Source organism: Procambarus clarkii, chromosome 39, assembly GCF_040958095.1.
Source record: "Procambarus clarkii isolate CNS0578487 chromosome 39, FALCON_Pclarkii_2.0, whole genome shotgun sequence".
Classification (NCBI taxonomy): domain Eukaryota; kingdom Metazoa; phylum Arthropoda; class Malacostraca; order Decapoda; family Cambaridae; genus Procambarus; species Procambarus clarkii.
The window spans coordinates 18,477,563-18,489,605 of NC_091188.1; the positions used below are offsets into that span (position 1 = coordinate 18,477,563).

Consider the following 12,043-nt stretch of genomic DNA (forward strand, 5'->3'; position numbering starts at 1 on the left):
AGGAGCCAGAGAGTCACGGTAAGGGGCGAGAAGTCGGACTGGCGAACAGTAACGAGTGGAGTACCTCAAGGATCGGTGCTGGGACCAATTCTATTTCTAATATATGTTAACGACATATTTACAGGAGTAGTGTCCTACATGTCGATGTTCACGGATAACGCAAAGTTGATGAGAAGAGTTGTGACAGATGAGGATTGTAGGATCTTCCAAGAGGACTTGAACAGGTTGCAGAGATGGTCAGATAAATGGCTTCTGGAGTTCAACACGAGCAAGTGTAAATGATGGAAATAGGCCTAGGTGATAGGAGACCAAAAGGGCAGTACACAATGAAGGGGAACTGCCTACCTATGACGACGCGAGAAAGAGAACTGGGCGTGGAAGTAACACCTAATCTATCTCCTGAGTCACATATAAATAGGATAACGATAGCAGCGTACTCTACACTGGAAAAAGTTAGAACATCATTCCGAAACCTAAGTAAGAAGGCATTTAGGGTTGTTTACACTGCCTACGTGAGGCTAGTCTTAGAGTATGCCGCCTTATTATGAAGTCCCCATCTGAAGAAACAAAAGGAAACTGGAAAAGGTTAAGAAATTTGCAACGAGACTCGTCCCAGCGCTATGGGGGATGGGGTATGAAGAGCGCCTGACGGAACTAAGCCTTACGACACTTGGAAAAAGAAGGAAGAGTTGGGGGGGGGATATGATAGGAACGTATAAAATACTCAGGGGGATTGACAGAGTGGACATAGACGAAATGTTTACACGGAATATTAACAGAACGTGGAGACATAATTGGAAGCTGGAAACTCAGATGAGTGACAGTGATGTTAGGAAGTTTTCTTTTAGTGTGAGAGTAGTGGGAAAATGGAATGCGCTTAAGGAGCAGGTGGTGGAAGCAAATTCTATTCATAATTTTAAAACTAGGTGTGATAGGGAAATAGGGAGAGAGTCATTGCTGTAAACAACCGATGGTTCGAAAGGCGGGATCCAGGAGTCAGTGATTGATCCTGCAGACACAAATAGGTGAGTACAAATAGGTGAGTACACGAGTACTGGTAAAATCGGATTTCATTATTCACAATGTTTCGGCTAAGCACAGAGTCCCAGCAGGGTTATAAATAAATCGTTATTGCCACGACACATCCTTGAACACAAGTGCTGCTAGAATAAGCTTGTGAACCCGTCGGCTTGGCGCTTATACACCTCTACTTAGAGGCCACGGGCTATGTTTCCTTCATATTGTTATTCATTGTTCATACTGACCCATATCTGAACTCGGTTTAACTTTGACTTCCTCTTTGTTAGCCACGTTTAGGACATACAAGTAGATTCCGTATACAATTTGGATGGTAGAGCGACGGTCTCGCTTCATTCAGGTCGCCGTTCAATCCCCGACCATCCAAGTGGTTGGTCACCCTTCCTTCACCTCGTCCCATGCTAAATCCATATCCTGATCCCTTCCCAGCTAAATTTCCTCCATCCCCCCTATCCTCACTTAGATTCATCAGAGGAAACTATTTATAATGGTTATTCAACAAGTATATCTTATTGAAGACAGTCTGTCCGTCTGTCTCCCAGTTGTCCATCTTTACATCCATCACTGTATTTATCCATCCATGTATCTACATATCCATCTATCCATCCACCAATACATCTATTATTCAATCTATCAATCCATTCATCTATCTACTCTCAGTCTGTCTCTGTCTCTGTGTAGCTTTGTCTATCTCATTGACTTATTATCTCTGTCTCTTCCTTAGCTTCTGTCATTCTCAGTGTCTATCCTCACTCCCAGTGTCTGTCTGTCTGTCTGTCTGTCTGTCTGTCTGTCTGTCTGTCTCTCTCTCTCTCTCTCTCTCTCTCTCTCTCTCTCTCTCTCTCTTTCACTCTGAGCGTCTGTTTCTCTCTGTATCTTTGTGTTTTTTTTTATTCTGTCTCATTCTGTTTCTATTTTTGACTCTGTCTTTCTCTGTCTCTGTCTCTGTCTATCTTTCTTTGTATGTCTCTGTGTTTGTCTCTATGTCTGCCTGTTTTTCTCTTATTAAAAATGTAAATGTCTAATGTGTGGGTGGTCAACAGTGAACGGAGATTAGTGGCGTGAAATACTAAAAAAATAGCTGTCTTTATGTCAGTCTCTTTGTCTCTGTCTTTCCCTGTCTATCGTCTCTGTCTATCTGTTTCTCTCGTATCAAGTGTGTCATTGGCTAATATGTAGGTGATCATCTGTGAGAGGAGCTTAATTAAGGGGTGGGAAATAATAAAAATAAATGATTACCCCCTTACTCTGGTAAATTGCCGAAGCTAGTGAACTTTTAAAGCTGTGGGGGGAATGGTCTGTTTTATGTGAGTACGGACAAATTATTGACAGCGGGTCAATAATTCTAATTACTTCCCCTGAAATTATTAGAATTAAATATTATTAAATGGTATTATTATAATACCACTTTTGGTGTTGTCAAAAAGAGTGTTTAGGAACTATTTAGCTGTGTAGGTGGCGGGCTGTGTCAACACTTGTCTTGGGGGTCCTAATGTGACCCCTGGCACGCTCTTCCCCTTTGAATTCTGGCGACCCCGACCAGCCTATGTTTATCCCGTACCCCAGACTATTCCCTCTGTTAATTTGGGCGAGGCTAGCGTAAACCCCCCCAACTTTGAAGAGACAGTCATTCTCTGTTATAGTGATGATATTTATAGACGAGACAGTGTTTGGCGAAAATGTTAGTGATAAAGGGAAGGTGGTGAAGAGAAGAAAAGGTGGTGAAGAGTAGAGAAGGTGGCTGAAGTAGAGCATAGGTAGTAAGGGGTAAGGAATAGGGTGAAGGGTAGGGATGACAGTGAAGCTTAGGGAACATGGTGATGGGTAGCGAAGATGGTGAAAGGTAAGGAATGTGGCTAAAGATAAGGAAGATGATGAATGGTTGGGAAGGTGGTGAGAGTAACGAAGGTGGTGAAGGGTAGGGAGTGTAGATGGGTGGCAGCAGAGAGAGACACGTGAGTCCGCGGTCCTCGAAAATTATTCCTTATCTGGTGACATTAAATGATGCTGGGACGACACCGTGACAAGTGACAGTATGACGTATTGCACATCGGCTAGAAAATAGCATATTTGGTGGTTTTCACTGAACATTGCCTTAAATAATACACACACACACACCACGTGAGTGCTACAACAGTGTCAAGGAACGTTGGCAGTGACATGAAATGCCACATCTGTGCCAAAATAGAGTGACAGTGACGTGTAGACAAGTTAATAAAGTCAAAACGTGTAAAATAAAGAATATATGGATAATAAAGAACTAGAAAATGGCGCCTTAGTGTGAAATGTTAACTATGAATAGTGGGGATATAGTATTAGGCCTAACGTGACTAGCAACGAAGGAGAGGGCAAAGGAGGCAGTGGTGCCACGTGCATACTGATGGTAATACGAGATATGAGGCTTTCTCAGGGAGTGTGCTAATATAGCGCTGAGAACTCCATAATGGTGAGATTTTCATAATACAGTGATAAAGAGCTGGCAAATTGGAGATGCCAAATGAATATATTGCAATACTTAACAGGGTGACCAGCAGATAACAACGTAATATAACACTAGAACTTGTTGTACACACACAATCATGAAAAATTGCAGTCACTACAACAAATCCATTAAGCAAACAACAGGTATTACGTGCTGTATATGTAAAAATAAATTCCACATTTCTTGTGCTGGAGTGAATACCAATAAAGGCCTGTGAGAAGGCTATTTTCTTTGAGTGTGTAACAATTATTTGCCAGCTTGGAACATATTTATAAAATTCCTGGTTAACACACCTGGTCACCAAAAAATTATTTTCACGCAAAGCCTACCAACTATTGAGGCCAAATGGGAAACAAAAAATAATACTCGCAAAGGAGTTGAGGCTCTTGATAATGATGAAACTACACAAGTTTCATTATCAAGAAATACAAGTTCATGAAAGGGAAATCTCTGAATCACTACAGCGGGCTGACCGCAGTCAGGAAAGTGTAACAAACAGCACAGATAGCCAGATTAATAATATATTGATAGAAATAGCTAAGAAAGACAGACATGTGCGAATTCTATGCAGAAGGGATTTGTGGACATAGATATTCTGGAAAGAGAAAGGGTAAAAACTGCAGTTACTCCTCAACACAAAAATGCCTTAATCTACTTATGAAGGGAAAATTTCGCTTTGGATTAACATGCTGATATTTCCATCAAGAAATGAGCAAAGCCTCACTTCATGGAAGAAAATGCTGTGACCGATACACCCCAGATTTTCGTTTTAAGGTGCAGAACGCTAAAACACGAATGGGAAACTGGGAAATGGCTTGGAAGAAGAGGCAAATAATTTTTTAGAGCGAGAAGAAAGTAGTTTCAAAAGTTGGAACAGAGGGAATGCATGATACTGGAACCTACAAAGTACACCGTATAGATGCCAGAGTTACAGCTTCCAGTACACCCTGTAATAGAGATACATATATGGAAAACGCGCAAAACACAAAATGGACCTTCCTTAAAAAAAACTGGCAAAATACATCAAGCAGAATAACTTTATTTATCAGTGCCAACATGCAAGGGTTAAAACCAACGGCAAAACACAAAATATAGTTCATAGATGGCTTTCTTATTGAGGCAAATGCAGTAATTAAAACTTCCACAGAAACCCATACAAAGAATTAATGGACAGTATGATCTGGATTCCTGGAAATAATTTACCAATAGAAATGATAGGGTATATTGGTCATATGAAGGAATAGGTTTGTATATAAGACAGGATCTTGTATGTTCAGAGCTCCTGTACGCCACAAATAAGGTAATTGAGATACTTGGAGTAAAAATAGAGAAATAAACCTAATAATTATTCTCATAAACAAATCCCGGGAGCCGGTCGGCCGAGCGGACAGCACGCTGGACTTGTGATCCTGTGGTCCTGGGTTCGATCCTAGGCGCCGGCGAGAAACAATGGGCAGAGTTTCTTTCACCCTATGCCCCTGTTACCTAGCAGTAAAATAGGTACCTGGGTGTTAGTCAGCTGTCACGGGCTGCTTCCTGGGGTGGAGGCCTAGTCGAGGACCGGGCCGCGGGGACACTAGAGCCCCGAAATCATCTCAAGATAACCTCAAGATCTCAAGAAGATCCCCAGATGTAAGATTTGAAGAATTTACAGAGCATGTAAGAAAATAGAAAATAACTTAAATAATCAGTCAAACCCATGCCAGCTATAATCTTCCTTGGAGACTTCAACATGCCCAGTCTAAGATGACGAATTGCAAACAATTATGTAATACCAGGAAATAAATAAATTGCAGGTCAGTGAACTATTTAGATTATGTGAAAATTCTCTCTCAACCAGCAGTAAACAGAGCGAACTAAGAACGTAAATATTTTAGAACTGATCTTCACAATCCATGTAGTAATAATCAGGGACATTATGATTTTAGATACCACATACTTAGATTACAAACTTATTGAAGTGCAAATTAACATCAATACTCGCAATAACGCCAAAACAATTATCAACCGAGTGGGGCTGTTCAATAATTAAACTTTAGTAATACGAAGAATAAATGGGAAGAAATCAACATACAACTTTCAATGATTCAATGCGAAACCATGTTAAGTAACAAAACTCCCCCAAAAGGCATACAAAAAGTTAACAACCGAAGCATATGTAGACCGCTTGAAACGTGTCACTTTGAGGGAAAAGTGACATGAAAAATAGCATCTGGTCAGAAAAAGGACCAGGTTGGAAAGAGAACGTGGACAGCACTACGTTTAAATGTCTAAACGTGGAATAAATGGTAGAAATACTCAAGCAAACACAACAATCCCAACAAAGAAAAAAGATTTAAACAGAGATCAGAGAAATAGAGCAGAAGCTGAAGCAAGCATACCAGACTGAAAAAATTAAGTTAGAATGGAAAGCCATTCAAGAGATAAAGAAGAATCCAAAATACTTCTTCATATATGGAAAATAAAAATAGAAACCCTGTTCGATGGATACACATATTCCTGTCAAATTGACTGACAATAGCAATAGTCAGTCAAACAAATTCAAGTCCAAACACAGTAAAAAGCTTTATACCTCAGGGCACAGTCCTTGCATCACTGCTTTTTCCCATTCTCATATTACATATTGAAAAAAAGTACAAATCACAAATCGTCTTTTGCAGATGATACGAAAATCAGCATGAAAATTACTTGTGTAGAAGACTCTAAAAAACTACAGGCAGATATTAATTAAAAAAAATCGATTGGGCAGCAGAAAATAACAATGATAAATTCCAGATACTTAGGAATGGAAGAAATGAAGACCTTAAACGAAATAAAAATCACAAAACACAATCTGCTCATAGTAGAAAAGGAATATGTAAAGGATCTGGGAATAATGAAGTCTGACGACATTTAAGGAGCATAACCGTGCCAATATAATATCAGCTAGAAACATTATTGGATGGATTATGGGAACATTCAAATCCAGGGATCCTATCACGGTGGTCAAATTATGCAAATCATTTGTACTATCCCGCCTTGAATATTGTTCGATTCTCACTTCCCCCTTCAGGGCAGGAGAGATTGCTGAAATAGTAGGCATACTGTAGTAGGCATCCGTCAATCAGTGGAGTTATGGAGTTGTGGCCTGGGTGTCTGGTTGGATGCAACCTCTGCCGTGGCTGTAAAGTCCAACCCGAGAACGGCAGACCCGGCCGTTGCGTTCGTCAGGGGTCGAGACTTCCTCTGAAGTCTCTTTTCCTGCGTCGGCCTTTTCAGATTGCCCTCGAATTGCTGGAGTCCCTTCCACACTTTGTATCTCCAGGAAGATCTGTCCACAGCTGCTGCCTCCCAAGTGACAGCTGCTTGAAGTCGCGTTTACAGGCGTCTTTGAATCGCAGCTGGGGTGTTCCGGTTGGCCTCTCTCCTGATGCCAGTTCTCCATATAAGAGGTCCTTCGGTATGCGGCCATCTTATATGCGTGTGACATGTCCCAGCCGTCTCTGAATCAGGAGAGTGAATATTGACGGGATTCCTGTTTTCTCGGGAACAGCGCTGTTGGTAACGTGGTCTCTTCACGTGATGTCAAGGATGCGTCTCAGGTTCCGCATGTGAAAGGTATTGAGCCGTCTCTCCTGGCGGGAGCGCAGGGTCTAGGATTCAGAGCCGTAGAGAAGTGTACTTACCACACATGCAATGTAGACCTGTGCCTTGGTGTGTACTGCCAGTCTGACATTTGCCCAAACGCGCTTTTGTGAGCCTGGCCAGTGTTGTTGCACCTCCCTGATACTCCTGTTGAACTCAGTGTTTAGGGAAAGGGTGACTGAGATTGTGGAGCCCAGGTACACAAACTCGTGGACAGCCTCCAGCTCGCAGTCTGTGATGTTCATAGAGGGGTAACTCATTGACGTCTTGTCCCATCACCTTTGTCATCTTCAGGCTGATTGTCAGGCCGAAAGCGGAGCTGGCTGTGACAAAGCAATTGAGTAGCTGCTGCAGGCCTTTTGCTGTGTGTGAAGTGATCAGGCACTACAAAGACTGTACTATACTGTACTTTACAGTACAAGATTGTACTGTGCAAAAAACATATACGGCACTCATAGACAGGATAAAGTCCCTAATTTATTGGGAACGTCTCAAAGATCTCAAAATGTAGTCCATGAAAAGGAAACGAAAAAAAGTTATCACATAATATATACATGGCAAATATGGGCCTAGTCTCAGATTTACACATCAAAATAAATACACAAGGAATGATCGATATGGCAGGAAATTTCATAATACAGCCAGTGAAGAGCAAAGGCACAACCAAAGAACACTATGAACATAAGAGTTTCACCGCTGTTCAATATCTTCCCAGCACGTATTACATATATTCCCAGAACATAAGTTGGCTTTTTCAAGAAAAAAAATTGACGGTTTTCTGCAAGAAGTGCCGGGACCAGCCGGGTTGTAGCGAATATGTTGCTCTGAGGTCCGCTACAAGCAACAGTCAGAAGTCAAGCCAGGCCCCAGGCCGGGCTTGGGGAGGAAAAGAACTTCAATCCTCTCCAGGTGTGATCGAGGTAAGAAAGGTAGGGAAGCGTAGGAAAGATGAAGGGCAGTTAAAGTGGTGAAGAGTTGGGAAGGTAGTCAAGGGTAGGGAATGTGGTGAATGGTAGGAAAGATAGTGAAGGGGTAAAGAAGGTGATGAATGAGAGAGGGTATATAGAAAATGATAGAGAAGGTGGCGAAGGAAAGTGTGTAGATAGATTTAAATACAGATTCGTGTTATGACCCAGCAAAGTCTGAGTAGTGATGATGGTTACTTACAGGGGGAAATATCAGGAGAAAGCGCTAAGTGACTATATAGCACTTGGAAGGGGTCAGGATGAAGATTTGAGATGGGACGGGGGAAAGGAATGGTGCCCAAACACTTGGGCGGTTGGGGATTGAAAACCGACCTGCATGAAGTGACACCGTCGCTCTACCGTCCTCTCCAAATGATTGGGCTGATGGTTACTGAGACGAAGACAGTTTATAATAAAGATAGTTACAATATGAAGATGGACGTTTGTAGTGTAGATGGTTAAAGTATTGCAGGTTGTGAGTAGTTAATATGGTTCTAGTGAGCAAGAAGGTGTGAAGTAGAGGTGCTTACAGTGATGATGGCCATTTATATTAAATATAAATGAAGTGATAATGGTTGTGCAGTGAAGATTGTTCCAGTGTTGAAGATGGTGTGCAGTGAAGACGTGGCCTCCGTCACCCAAGCAACGCTGGTTACTACCCTACAGTGTTTTTTCTGTAATACCTATGATACTATGTAATTTCATTATTGCTTTACGCTACATGTACAGCCCATCCTCCTAAAGTGAAAGTACTTTTTAAGTATGTAGTTGAAAATACAAACATGTCGGGATGACCACCTGACAGCAGGCTTTTGTATTATTGAATTTGGACAAACTGGAAACGTTTTGATATGTTGATAACAAAACTTCACCTCACCTCATAATAACAGGACGACAGGACGATGATAATAAAACCTAACCTGTACTGTACTGTACTGTACTGTACTGTTCTGTATTGTACTGTACTGTACCTAACCTAACTTAAGCTAACCTAACATAACCAAACCTAACCTAACCATCATACACTCAATCTGATGCCTAATATTGTACAAACGTGTGCTATACACGGCCTAGGAATATTCAAGTTAAGGTTTTAGCTTCTTTTTTTCCAGACTCTATAAAAATGTTATTTACCAGGGCTCCATGGCTGTAAATTGTTACGATCGACCACATAGTTACAAAAACTACTATCATTTGAGGACGAATGGTTGTTTTATAATTTAATATAATTTCTTGCCTTCACGCATTATATACTGCGATGTGTTTCAGTTATCATTACAGAATTCTTCGTTTCCTCTTCGTTGAGTAAGGATTATAATTTTCTTGTCTTCCATCAACTTTCCCGACATATTTTTACCCCAGCTCAGTTTACCTTTTTGCTGCGCTAAACTTGGAATGTCAGTCACGCCCAAGTGGAGTCTTCAGTTTCCATCTCTGGTACAGAGTTATGGGTCTGACGGCTCTAGATTAAGGCCAACTCCAACTCACGCTAGCATAGGCTATTGCTCAAATTTTCATACACACATACACACACACATATATATATATATATATATATATATATATATATATATATATATATATATATATATATATATATATATATATATATATATATATATTATTAAATATGACCGAAAAAGTAAGATTAATAATTCTAACACGAATTTTCTTAATCTTTCGTACATTTCTTTTCACTGTTGGAGGTAATTCAAAAATCAATTCTCCAAAATTCATTTTTATTTCTAGTCTGACGCGACACGAGCGCGTTTCGTAAAACTTATTACATTTTCAAAGACTTTAGTTTACAAATACACAACTGAATAGAACTTACACATCTCCGATTTTGTTTATATCTACATTTGAGTGAGATGGGGTGAGGTGGCATTAATAGGGTATTAATTTCATCAACACAAGACAGAACAAGAGGTGGCATTAATAGGGTATTAATTTCATCAACACAAGACAGAACACGAAACAATTGGTATTGAAATGGAAGTGATTGTAGAAAGCCTATTGGTCCATATTTCTTGATGCTTCTATATTGGAGCGGAGTCTTGAGGTGGGTAGAATATTGTTGTGCATTAATTGGCTGTTGATTGCTGGTGTTGACTTCTTAATGTGTAGTGCCTCGCAAACGTCAAGCCGCCTGCTATCACTGTATCTATCGATGATTTCTGTGTTGTTTACTAGGATTTCTCTGGCGATGGTTTGGTTGTGGGAAGAGATTATATGTTCCTTAATGGAGCCCTGTTGCTTATGCATCGTTAAACGCCTAGAAAGAGATGTTGTTGTCTTGCCTATATACTGGGTTTTTTGGAGCTTACAGTCCCCAAGTGGGCATTTGAAGGCATAGACGACGTTAGTCTCTTTTAAAGCGTTCTGTTTTGTGTCTGGAGAGTTTCTCATGAGTAGGCTGGCCGTTTTTCTGGTTTTATAGTAAATCGTCAGTTGTATCCTCTGATTTTTGTCTGTAGGGATAACGTTTCTATTAACAATATCTTTCAGGACCCTTTCCTCCGTTTTATGAGCAGTGGAAAAGAAGCATGACATGCTTCTCTTGACATGCCAGAAAATATTCTGAGGAAACTACTCCAAGCTTGTACTAAAGAGGCACCCTTCTTGAGCCCGGATGGGCACATGTATAAGCAAGTAGATGGGGTCGCCATGAGTTCTCCCCTAGGTGTCCTGTTTGCAAACTTCTACATGGGTACCATCGAGCAAAAAGTCTTAGTCGATATGAACTTGAAACCGGCCATATACTGCAGGTATGTTGACGACATTTTTACACAGGTACCTGATGTCAGACATCTGCAGGAGCTGAAGGAGGCATTTGAGCAGAGTTCCGTGCTGCGTTTCACTTACGAGATGGAAAAGGATGGGAAGCTGCCCTTTCTAGATGTAACAGTCATGGAAAAGGGCGGAGGTTTCCACACTGCAGTCTACACTAAGGAAACAAACATAGGAATGTGCCTAAATGCCAACAGCGACTGCCCTGACAGGTACAAGAGGAGTGTTGTTAACGCATATGTCGACCGTGCTCTCAGCCACAGCTCAGAATGGAAGCAAGTCGACGAAGAACTCTGTAGGGTAAGGCAGGTCCTAGTCAATAACGGCTTCTCCAATGGTTTCATCGAAGACATCATAAGAAGGAAAGTGAAAAGCCATGCAACCTCTGAAGAGACAACTAACACAACACCTATACCCCCTATTAGACTATTTTACAGGAACTTCTTTTCCACAGCTCATAAAACGGAGGAAAGGGTCCTGAAAGATATTGTTAATAGAAACGTTATCCCTACAGACAAAAATCAGAGGATACAACTGACGATTTACTATAAAACCAGAAAAACGGCCAGCCTACTCATGAGAAACTCTCCAGACACAAAACAGAACGCTTTAAAAGAGACTAACGTCGTCTATGCCTTCAAATGCCCACTTGGGGACTGTAAGCTCCAAAAAAACCAGTATATAGGCAAGACAACAACATCTCTTTCTAGGCGTTTAACGATGCATAAGCAACAGGGCTCCATTAAGGAACATATAATCTCTTCCCACAACCAAACCATCGCCAGAGAAATCCTAGTAAACAACACAGACATCATCGATAGATACAGCGATAGCAGGCGGCTTGACGTTTGCGAGGCACTACACATCAAGAAGTCAACACCAGCAATCAACAGCCAATTATTGCACAACTATATTCTACCCACCTCAAGACTCCGCTCCAATATAGAAGCATCAAGAAATATGGACCAATAGGCTTTCTACAAACACTTCTATTCAATACCCATTGTTTGTGTTCTGTCTTGTGTTGATACTTTTAATACCCTATTAATATCCCCTCTTGTTCTGTCTTGTGTTAATGCCACATCACCCCTCCCACCTCACTCAAATGTAGATATAAAGTCAGAGATACGTAAGTTCTAATCAG

At 41.0% G+C, this 12,043-nt stretch overlaps 1 protein-coding gene across 1 annotated transcript in view; it reads left to right on the forward strand.

Moving 5' to 3' along the window:
- LOC123760458 (calcium-activated chloride channel regulator 1) overlaps window positions 1–12,043 on the forward strand; it is a 156,311-nt gene that overhangs the window by 81,606 nt on the left and 62,662 nt on the right. The window lies entirely within an intron of this gene.